General features: G+C 38.4%; 1 protein-coding gene across 2 annotated transcripts in view; it reads right to left on the bottom strand.

Moving 5' to 3' along the window:
- Nucleotides 1–12,318, bottom strand: part of LOC150095070 (peripheral plasma membrane protein CASK-like) — a 356,952-nt gene that overhangs the window by 2,593 nt on the left and 342,041 nt on the right. The window lies entirely within an intron of this gene.

The raw sequence follows: 12,318 nt of genomic DNA, 5'->3' as shown, positions 1-12,318 counted from the left end.
ACAGTAAAGTAGATCAATATAAGGGTGAGGATAAGAGTGATATAAATGAAGACCATGGTATGGAAGAGGGAAAAGTGGAGGCGATGTACTACAACAGCTAGAGTAAGGAGGGATGAAATATTGCAAAAGTTGGTTAAAAGTAAAAATCCAACAATGGGTGATAGAGATACCATGCTCTATAGTAGGCAGCACAGGTCAGGTTTCTAATGGGTAGGTCCTGTCTAGTAATTTATTCACATTTTATAATAAAGTGACAGCAGAATCGGATAAAGGAAATGGCTACACCATGATACTGCTGGATTTTGCAAAGGTGTTTGACAGAATACCACATGGAGAGCTATTATAAAAGTTGGAGCAAATGGGAAAATGGATATGAAGCTAGTAGCATGGATGGGGGAGGACTGACAGACACCAGAGAATAGTATATGATGGAATGGAATCTAGGAGAATGATGTAACTAGCAGAATGCATCAGGGTTCTGTACCAGGGTCACTACTCTAATTTGTACATCAATGATGTAGTGAAAGTTTTAAGGGGTGAGGGAGATATTCAGTTGTTTGCTGATGATAAAAAACTGGAGGGCAATAGTTCTTAAAGGTGATAGAGATTAGAGTGATGTATTTAAATAAATTGGAACTATGAGCAAAGGATATGCTTGTCAATTTAATGTTGCAAAATGCAAGGTTATGCACTTCAGGTTGAAAAGATTACGTACTGTGTATCGCATTGATGGATTGTAAGAAATTCATGAGGCTAGGGACTTAGGGATAATGGTGAACAGAGAGTTGAAGTTCAAAGGGCATTTTGCAAAAGTTTGCAAAATGCTCTCCACCCAAGAGGATGTGGGTTCAAATCCTGTGTATGCATGGATGTAAAATAGCTCAAAGAATTCCTTGGATGTTGAACAACATGCTAACAAGTGAAGATAGCGTAGTTATTATTCCTCACTATAAGACTGTGATTTGGCTGCATCTTGACTCTGCACAGATTTGGTCACCTGATTTCTTGGGATCAGGAGGTGGTAGAGAGGATTCAGAGATGAGTGACAAGTCTGTGGAATACTCATGTGGACAGGTTGAATGTGTGTGTGGATTACAAAGTTTAGTTGGTGGAAGTTTTTTCACTTGGCTATGCTACCAATTATATATTTGGTTTAATCCTTTATCCAAGTGTAAGCAAACAGAGTTTGCGCCTGAAGTATTTTCAGGACTGGGGCAACTCGTGGTAAAGGTGGTATAAGTTCTGATCACTTGCCTTATTATCCCATAATGCAAAGCACATATCCTTATGGGTATGTATAATGCTATGCATTATGGAAAGGATCACTACCCAGACCGGTTTCGACCTTTATTGAGGTTTCGTCAGTGGAACCAGACCCAGAGGTGGTGATACTAAGGTGGAAGTAATGCAGAAGTCATATCACCATATACCAGTTGCCAAAAGGTGTCAACACCTTATTATTAAAATTCTCTGGATTAGATATATGTTGTTTATTATTTTAACAGTATAATAGAACACAGAAACTAAGTAAATAATTAATTTATTAACTTAATGCTGATATTTCGCTGGTGTTATAACCAGCATCTTCAGAGCACAAAAACACTGTTTGTCACAATACGCGAGACTAAAACAACATGGTGTACTTAAACAAAATTGTAGCAGCAACACAAAGACTAGAGTCCTGATTTTGGCACCCTCTATCTGAAAAAAAAAAAAAAAAAAAAGCTATCATATATTACTAGAGTCCTAGAAAAGTGCTAGTTTTTTCTTAATATGACTGTCTCCCAGATCTTCGGCAAGTTAATACAGCCATATTTGTTGAGATTTGGAGTGTGTTTTAGGGCTTCTGTCGCCTCTAAGAACAATCTCTCTGATTTATACGGGTTTCTGTGTAGTACTTTTGTGTTTTTCCAGTTGATCCTGTGTGCAGGGGTATCCAGAGCATGGTCTGCTAGGCCCGACTTCCCATAATGATAATTCCGGACGTATCTTTTATGTTCGCTGATGCGGATGTTCACAGTTCTTCCTGTTTGACCGTAGTAGGCTTGATTGCATGAGCAGGGTACTTGGTAGACTCCTGGATGTGATAAAGGAGGAATGCTGTCCTTGGGTGAGCAGATGAGGGTGGCTAATTTGCTACATGGTCTGAATGTAGTGCGTAGTTTATGTTTATTGAAAATTCTTGAGATCTTTTCGGATGTGCCTTTAATGTAAGGGATGGTGACTGTTTTGTTGTAGTTCTCTGTGGTGGATGGTGGGAGGGGTTTCTTAGGAGTGTTTAGTATTTTGTTTATTTTATGTGGATTGTAGCCGTTGGCCAAGAAGGTATGGCGTAAGTGAGTCAGTTCAGCAGTAAGAGCCTTGTCATTGGAACAGATTGCTCTCGCTCTATGGGTTAGCGTTTTTAATATGCCATATTGTTGAGAAGTTTGTGTAAGTGTCTACCTGTATGTGTGGGTTTTCTAAAAACTGAAAATGATAAGGAACCATCTGGGAGACGTGTGATGAGTGTATCCAGGAAGGGCAAACAGTTGTTGGCTTCCAGTTCCATAGTAAAGTGGATTTTTGGATGTTGGCTATTTAAATGTGCTAAGAATGTTTTCAATGTCTCAGGGCCATGTGGCCAAATAGCAAGCACATCGTCAACTTAGCGTAGCCAAAGTGTTGGTTTGAGAGTGGCTGTATTGATTGTTTGTTTTTCCAGGTGTTCTATATAAAAGTTGGCTGGGGGGGGGAAGGGGTGACCCCATGGCTGTCCCATCAATTTGTTTGCATATTTTCCCTTTCCATGTGAAATATCCTGCATGTATTGTGAATTTGAATAGTTCAAATATATTAGGGGGGAAGTGTGACTTCAGTAGATTGAGGGTTTCTATTAGTGGTACATTTGTGAATAGTGAAGTGATGTCAAAGCTTACTATTAAGTCTGAGCTTTTTAGGGTAAGGTGTTGTAAGATGCTTTTTAGGTGAGCTGAATTTTTAACAAAGGAGGGAGAATTGTTTGTGAGAGTGGCTAGTAGCTTCGCTAAATGTCTAGCCAGTTTGTATGTGGGACTATTTATACTGTCCACAATTGGGCGTAGGGGTGTGCCTTGCTTGTGAATTTTTGGTGCTCCATAGATCCTCGGTGTTTTAACATGGAAGGGTTTGAGTTTGATAACTGTGTCTTTGGGCCAGGAAGTGACTTTTTTTCAATAATTTTCATGCCTTATTCTTTTGTGTGTTGGTGGGATTGCGATCTACAATTTTGTATGTTGACTGATCTTGTAATAGTGTGTGCATTTTGTTTTCATATTCAGTTGTGTCCATCACTACAGTTGCATTTCCTTTGTCTGCTTTTGTTATGGTAATCTGGCTGTTGTTGTGTAGCTCTTTTATAGCAATGAATTCCTTATGTGGGATATTATTTTTGGGAGGCTTGGACTTGATTAGGATGTTGGCCACATCTAAACGTATGTTGTTAGCTATTGTTGGAGGCAGGTCGTATATTCCTCGTTCGATGGACGCCATTATTTCCGCTTTTGGAACTTGCTTGGGAGTTATGGCAAAGTTGTGCCCTCGACTTAAAGCACTCGTGGCGTCTTTGCTTAAGGTGAGTGACGATAGATTCACGACGACGAGGTCTTGTTGTAATTGCAGTCGTTGTATGGTGTTCTGTTGTTGGAGATTTTCAAACTTATTTTGGTGCCGATTTTTGACTCTGTCGAATTCTTTTTTTGCCGTTGCGTCGGTGATGTTATCTAGGATCTGCCAAAGTTCCGTATTTAGAATATTATGCAGTGATTATCGTAATGCGTTGATGGTTGAATTTGATTTTGCTAATTCCAGACGAGTGGTGTTAATCTGTTCACGTAAAAGCGCTACACTCGCTTGTTTATAGATGCGTTGGGCTTTGGCCGAGTGGAACTTGTTTTTGATTTTAAAACAGTTCGGTATTAATTTGGTGTCTCAGCATCTCATTAAGAAGGCTAACCTGTTTAGTTGACGCGCCAATTTCAACTTATCATATTGTCGTGTCTTGCGTACGATATCGTCTCCGTGAAGAATCCTTAAATCTGTGGACAGACTTATGTGTTCGTCGAACATATTGTTTATTATTTTAACGGTATAATAGAACACAAAAACTAAGTAAATAATTAATTTATTAACTTAATGCTGATATTTCGCTGGTGTTATAACCAGCATCTTCAGAGCACAAAAACACTGTTTGTCACAATACGCGAGACTAAAACAACATGGTGTACTTAAACAAAATTGTAGCAGCAACACAAAGACTAGAGTCCTGATTTTGGCACCCTCTATCTGAAAAAAAAAAAAAAAAAAAAGCTATCATATATTACTAGAGTCCTAGAAAAGTGCTAGTTTTTTCTTAATATGACTGTCTCCCAGATCTTCGGCAAGTTAATACAGCCATATTTGTTGAGATTTGGAGTGTGTTTTAGGGCTTCTGTCGCCTCTAAGAACAATCTCTCTGATTTATACGGGTTTCTGTGTAGTAATTTTGTGTTTTTCCAGTTGATCCAGTGTGCAGGGGTATCCAGAGCATGGTCTGCTAGGCCCGACTCCCCATAATGATAATTCCGGACGTATCTTTTATGTTCGCTGATGCGGATGTTCACAGTTCTTCCTGTTTGACCGTAGTAGGCTTGATTGCATAAGCAAGGTACTTGGTAGACTCCTGGATGTGATAAAGGAGGAATGCTGTCCTTGGGTGAGCAGATGAGGGTGGCTAATTTGCTACATGGTCTGAATGTAGTGCGTAGTTTATGTTTATTGAGAATTCTTGAGATCTTTTCGGATGTGCCTTTAATGTAAGGGATGGTGACTGTTTTGTTGTAGTTCTCTGTGGTGGATGGTGGGAGAGGTTTCTTAGGAGTGTTTAGTATTTTGTTTATTTTATGTGGATTGTAGCCGTTGGCCAAAAAGGTGTGGCGTAAGTGAGTCAATTCAGCAGTAAGAGCCTTGTCATTGGAACAGATTGCTCTCGCTCTATGGGTTAGCGTTTTTAATATGCCATATTGTTGAGAAGGATGATGGTGTGATTGTTTGTGTAAGTATCTACCTGTATGTGTGGGTTTTCTAAAAACTGAAAATGATAAGGAACCATCTGGGAGACGTGTGATGAGTGTATCCAGGAAGGGCAGACAGTTGTTGGCTTTCAGTTCCATAGTAAAGTGGATTTTTGGATGCTGGCTATTTAAATGTGCTAAGAATGTTTTCGATGTCTCAGGGCCATGTGGCCAAATAGCAAGCACATCGTCAACATAGCATAGCCAAAGTGTTGGTTTGAGAGTGGCTGTATTGATTGCTTGTTTTTCCAAGTGTTCTATGTAAAAGTTGGCTGGGGGGGGGGGGAAGGGGGGAGCCCATGGCTGTCCCATCAATTTGTTTGTATATTTTCCCTTTCCATGTGAAATTGAATAGTTCAAATATATCAGGGGGGAATTGTGACTTCAGTAGATTCAGAGTTTCTATTAGTGGTACATTTGTGAATAGTGAAGTGATGTCAAAGCTTACTATTAAGTCTGAGCTTTTTAGGGTAAGGTGTTGTAAGATGCTTTTTAGGTGTGCTGAATTTTTGACAAAGGAGGGAGAATTGTTTGTGAGAGTGGCTAGTAGCTTCGCTAAATGTCTAGCCAGTTTTTATGTGGGACTATTTATACTGTCCACAATTGGGTGTAGAGGTGTGCCTTGCTTGTGAATTTTTGGTGCTCCATAGATCCTCGGTGTTTTAACATGAAGGGTTTGAGTTTGTTAACTGTGTCTTTGGGCCAGGAAGTGACTTTTTTCAATAATTTTCATGACTTATTCTTTTGTGTGTTGGTGGGATTGCGATCTATAATTTTGTATGTTGACTGATCTTGTAATAGTGTGTGCATTTTGTTTTCATATTCAGTTGTGTCCATCACTACGGTTGCATTTCCTTTGTCTGCTTTTGTTATGGTAATCTGGCTGTTGTTGTGTAGCTCTTTTATAGCAATGAATTCCTTATGTAGGATATTATTTTTGGGAGGCTTGGACTTGATTATTGGACCAATTGTGGACAGTATAAATAGTCCCACATACAAACTGGCTAGACATTTAGCGAAGCTACTAGCCACTCTCACAAACAATTCTCCCTCCTTTGTCAAAAATTCAGCGCACCTAAAAAGCATCTTACAACACCTTACCCTAAAAAGCTCAGACTTAATAGTAAGCTTTGACATCACTTCATTATTCACAAATGTACCACTAACAGAAACCCTCAATCTACTGAAGTCACACTTCCCGCCTGATATATTTGAACTATTCAAATTCACAATACATGCAGGATATTTCACATGGAAAGGGAAAATATACAAACAAATTGATGGGACAGCCATGGGCTCCCCCCCCTTCCCCCCCAGCCAACTTTTACATAGAACACCTGGAAAAACAAGCAATCAATACAGCCACTCTCAAACCAACACTTTTACTACGCTATGTTGACGATGTGCTTGCTATTTGGCCACATGGCCCTGAGACATTGAAAACATTCTTAGCACATTTAAATAGCCAACATCCAAAAATCCACTTTACTATGGAACTGGAAGCCAACAACTGTTTGCCCTTCCTGGATACACTCATCACACGTCTCCCAGATGGTTCCTTATCATTTTCAGTTTTTAGAAAACCCACACATACAGGTAGACACTTACACAAACTTCTCAACAATATGGCATATTAAAAACGCTAACCCATAGAGCGAGAGCAATCTGTTCCAATGACAAGGCTCTTACTGCTGAACTGACTCACTTACGCCAGACCTTTTTGGCCAACGGCTACAATCCACATAAAATAAACAAAATACTAAACACTCCTAAGAAACCCCTCCCACCATCCACCACAGAGAACTACAACAAAACAGTCACCATCCCTTACATTAAAGGCACATCCGAAAAGATCTCAAGAATTCTCAATAAACATAAACTACGCACTACATTCAGACCATGTAGCAAATTAGCCACCCTCATCCGCTCACCCAAGGACAGCATTCCTCCTTTATCACATCCAGGAGTCTACCAAGTACCCTGCTCATGCAATCAAGCCTACTACGGTCAAACAGGAAGAACTGTGAACATCCGCATCAGCGAACATAAAAGATACGTCCGGAATTATCATTATGGGAAGTCGGGCCTAGCAGACCATGCTCTGGATACCCCTGCACACAGGATCAACTGGAAAAACACAAAAGTACTACACAGAAACCCGTATAAATCAGAGAGATTGTAATTAGAGGCGACAGAAGCCCTAACACACACTCCAAATCTCAACAAATATGGCTGTATTAACTTGCCGAAGATCTGGGAGACAGTCATATTAAGAAAAAACTAGCACTTTTCTAGGACTCTAGTAATATATGATAGCTTTTTTTTTTTTTTTTCCAGATAGAGGGTGCCAAAATCAGGACTCTAGTCTTTGTGTTGCTGCTACAATTTTGTTTAAGTACACCATGTTGTTTTAGTCTCGTGTATTGTGACAAACAGTGTTTTTGTGATCTGAAGATGCTGGTTATAACACCAGCGAAATATCAGCATTAAGTTAATAAATTAATTATTTACTTAGTTTCTGTGTTCTATTATACCATTAAAATAATAAACAACATGTTCGACGAACACATAAGTCTGTCCACACGTTTATGGATTAGAGATAGTTGATGGAACTTTTTTCACTTGGCTATGCTACCAATTATATATTTAATTGAATCCTATATCCAAGTGTAAGCAAACACAGTTTGCACCTGAAGTATTTTCAGGACTGGAGCAACTCATAGTAAAGGTGGTATAAGTTCTGAATGTGATCAGAACTTAACTTATATCACCTTTACCACGAGTTGCCCCAGTCCTGAACATACTTCAGGTGCAAACTCTATTTGCTTACACTTGGATAAAGGATTAAACCAAACATGTTTAGTTGATAGGTGGAAAAGAGGAGGCATGATAGAAACTTACGAGATATTAAAGGGGTGTTATAAAATAGACTTAAAGGAAATGTTTCAATATATATATATGTGAAAAGATTTTTACCTTGGGGATAATATATATTATATTAAGGATACCAAGTAATTTTATAAACTTGGTTTTTTTACTGGGGTGGTTAAGGGTCAAAGCTGTATAACTGAGAGGAGATCTCCACATATCCTTTAAAGGAATGCGGAGAACAGACCAGGGCTTCTGACCTAATGTCCAATCCTCACCTTCTCGTGGTGCACCCTGTTGGATATCTACTTTGATACTGAACGAACGAGGATGGGCTGGCAATTTATGATTTAGCCGACCAAATTGTATTCTTATTGGTTAAACCAAAATAAAAAATGATGGTACAACATGACAAAATTTCATGCCGACTGGGGCGTCGCCCGGTTAAACAAGGCACCCGTTGTCTTCATCAGGGAACCAGGGCGAACAGCGAAAAGTCAGCTACTGGAACAAATCTGAAAACAAACCCCAACTCAACATCACCAGAGTTAAAGATCGGTACTATCAACGTAAGAAGCCTGAATGGCAAAGAAATGGAGCTAGCTGAGGAATTAGATAAGTACCAGATCGACATAATAGGGGTGACTGAAACAAAAAAGACAAAAACTGGTGAGATCTTTCTGAGCAATAAATACAAAATGTTATATCCCGGCAATGACAATCAAGGAAAAGAAGGAGTAGCCATAGTATTCAATACAAAATACGAGGCTAATCTTCTTGAATGGCAGTCAGTCTCAAGTAGAGTAATGTGAGAATATGAGAATATGAGTAATATAAGAATGGGGAACTGGACAATGAGACTTATTTGTGCCTATGGTCTCACAGAAGGTTTTACTAAGGTAGAAGTGGAGGAATTTTTTGATGCTTTAGAAAAAGCAACTGACACAATGAAAAAGGAAAAGTTGGTCCTTGTTGGGGATCTAAAAAGCAGAGTAGGAAATGATTGTGAGACATACAAAAATATTTTGGGAAAATTTGGAGAAAACATCAAAGCTAATAATAATGGCAAATATCTGTTGGATTTCTGCTCAGGACATGGACTGGTTATTACTAACACCATGTTCCAACATAAAAATGTGCACAAATTCACATGGAAAGAAGAGGCTAGGAATAAGAAAAGTCTAATTGACTATGTTATTGTTGATAGTGATGTTTTCTCCCTAGTGTAAGACACCAGAGTGTACAGAGGATTTGAAATTGGAAGTGATCACTATTTAGTCTTGAGCAGGATAAAATTGAATTTCATATTGAAAAGAATAACATGCAAGAAAGTTTTAAAGCGAATAAAAGTTGAGCAGCTCTCAGTTGTGAACTGTAGACTAAAATACAGAAAGATTATTGAGAAGAAAATGAAAGAGTTTGAGAACAGGAATCAAACCTTGGAGATTCGGTGGCAAACTCTGAAGAAAATATTGATTGATTCTGCCAGAGAGGCATGTGGTGAGGTTGTGTGCAAGGATAAAAAAATCAGAACTCCCTGGTGGACACAGGAAGTTAAAGAGGCAGTGAAGGAAAAGAAGAAAGCATATCAAAAGTTCCTGGCAAATAAGTCAGCTTTTACTCTTACAGAATACAGAGACAAATGTAAGAAAGCTAAACAGTGTGTAAAACTAGCTAAACGAAAGTCATGGGAGGACTTTGGCAAGAATATAGAAAATAAATATCAAGAAGGTGGCAAAATATTCTGGAGGTTCTTGAAGAAGCTTAGGAATGGAGGAAAGAGTGCTGTAAAAGGAGTTAGAGATGATAAAGGTGACATGAAAACAGGAGAAAAAGATATCCTTGAAGTATGGAGTAATTACTTTGAAAAACTGCTAAATGAAATAAGCAGTGATGACAGCACAGTGATAAAAAACACTGACCAGGCAGGCATGCAGTCAGGAATACATATCCATACTTGAAGTAGAAAAAGCCATCAAAGGCTTGAAATGTGGAAAGGCAGCAGGAGTAGATGATATTCGACCAGAAATGCTCAAGTATGGTGGTATAAAAGTCTTACAGTGGCTGCACTGCATAGTTCAAAAAGCCTGGACAGAGGGACAAATTCCCGATGATTGGAGTAGAGCTCTCATAGTACCCATATATAAAAAGGGAAATAAAACTGAATGTGAGAATTACAGAGGTATTTCCCTACTAAGTGTTCCTGGTAAGATTTATACCAGTATACTTGAGAAACGGTTGAAAAGAATTGTGGAAGAAAACCTTGGTGAAGAACAAGCTGGATTCAAGCCAAATAGAGGCTGTCAGGATCAGATCTGCACTTTACGACAAATAGTTGAGAAATCATGGGAATATAACAAAGATCTGTATTTAAGTTTTGTCGATTTGGAAAAGGCATATGACAAGGTGCCAAGAGAGAAGCTATTCAATACGCTGCAGTTATATGGTGTCAATGGGGCATTATATCAAGCAATACTGAGTCTTTATTTGAGTTGTAAGTCAGCAGGTAGAATTGAAGGAAGTACAGGAAGATGGTTTAATGTTAACTCTGGTGTGAGACAAGGATGTACATTATCCCCTCTGTTATTCATTATCTATATGGATCACATTATGAAGGAAAGTGGTATTCAACCTGATATCAAAATTGGAGATGTTAATGTCAACTCTTTGCTTTATGCGAATGATGTTATACTTCAAAATAAATCTGCTACAAATCTGCAAGATTCTCTGAACTAAATTGAATAGCTGTTGTAATAGATATGGTATGAAGGTCAGCAATAAAAAGACAAAGACAATGAAAATAGGCAGAATCATTGAAAATGTCAACTGTGTTGTGAATGGAGAACCTGTGGAACAAGTGAAACATTTCAGCTACTTAGGCACGATTTTTACTGAAGATGGTAAATTAAATATAGAAATAGACAACAGAATCAGCAAAGCTGGTATGATGGGAAGTCAATTGAATAAATTCATATGGAATAAGAGAGAAATTAGTCGGAACACTAAATTAGCTGTATACAAGACAGTGTTCAAACCAGTTTTAACTTATGGATCTGAGAGCTGGGTCAGAAGTAAAACACTTGACCAAAGACTAGAGACCACAGATATGAGAGTCCTGAGAAAGATTAGAGGCATGAACAGATGGCATCAATGACAATATCATATTAAAAATGAGGATATTAGGAAAGAACTTGACATTGTCAGCATCCAGGAATGCGTTAGCAGACGTAATCTCAGGTGGTATGGTCACTTAAATAGAATGGGAGAGGAAAGATTAGCAAAACAAGTGTTCTCTTCCAGGTTGGCAGGAAAACGACCCAGAGGAAGACCAAGATATAGGTGGATTGATACGGTACAAAGTGCCTTAGACGATAGAAATATAAGATCTGATAATGTTGGAATCTTGACAATTAACAGACCGATTTGGAGGAAAATTGTAGATAGGAAGTTACTGATGATGTAAATTTTTCATGTAGTACTGTCATATCCTATACACCCCTTGAGGGTACATGGCAGGAATTTGATGATGATGATGGCTTTTTTACTCTTTCTTCCAAGTAAGCAAAACAGTTAAGTTTGCGCCTGAACGTAGTTTAAGTCTAAAGGTAGTGCAACACCAGGACAACTCGTTGTAAAGGTGGGTAAAGCTCTGATCACTATTCTTAGTATTTCCCATAATGTAAAACACATCTCACTAGGAGATGTATACTGTTATACATTATGGGTGGGGGGTCACTACCCAGACCGGTTTCAACCTTTTTTGAGGTCTCCTCAGTGAGTAGCTAGACCCTGAAATACCCAGGTTTTTAGTAATACAGAGCCTTATCAACTTTACCTATACAAGTTGCTACAAGGTGCTTTTACTTTGAATAAGAAACTCTGGATGAGATAAAGATGTGAAAAGGTTTTTACCTTGGGGATAATATATATTAAGGATACCAAGTAATTTTATAAACTTGGTTTTTTTACTCCTTCTGCCAAGTAAGCAAAACAGTTAAGTTTGCGCCTGAACGTAGTAAGGCTCTGTATTACTAAAAACCTTGGTATTTCAGGGTCTAGCTACTCACTGAGGAGACCTCAAGAAAGGTTGAAACCGGTCTGGGTAGTGACCTCCCCACCCATAATGTATAACAGTATACATCTCCTAGTGAGATGTGTTTTACATTATGGGAAATACTAAGAATAGCGATCAGAACTTTACCCACCTTTACAATGAGTTGCCCTGGTGTTGCACTACCTTTAGACTTGAACTACGTTCAGGTGCAAACTTTACTGTTTTGCTTACTTGGGAGAAGGAGTAAAAAAACCAAGTTTATAAAATTACTTGGTATCCTTAATATATATATATATATATATATATATATATATATATATATATATA

The sequence above is a fragment of the Typopeltis vanoorti genome, chromosome 21, assembly GCF_054136105.1.
Source record: "Typopeltis vanoorti isolate ZY-2024b chromosome 21, IOZ_Tvanoo_1.0, whole genome shotgun sequence".
Classification (NCBI taxonomy): Eukaryota; Metazoa; Arthropoda; class Arachnida; order Uropygi; family Thelyphonidae; genus Typopeltis; species Typopeltis vanoorti.
Note: the sequence above shows the minus strand (reverse complement) of the source record. Positions and strands in the feature narration are given on the sequence as shown.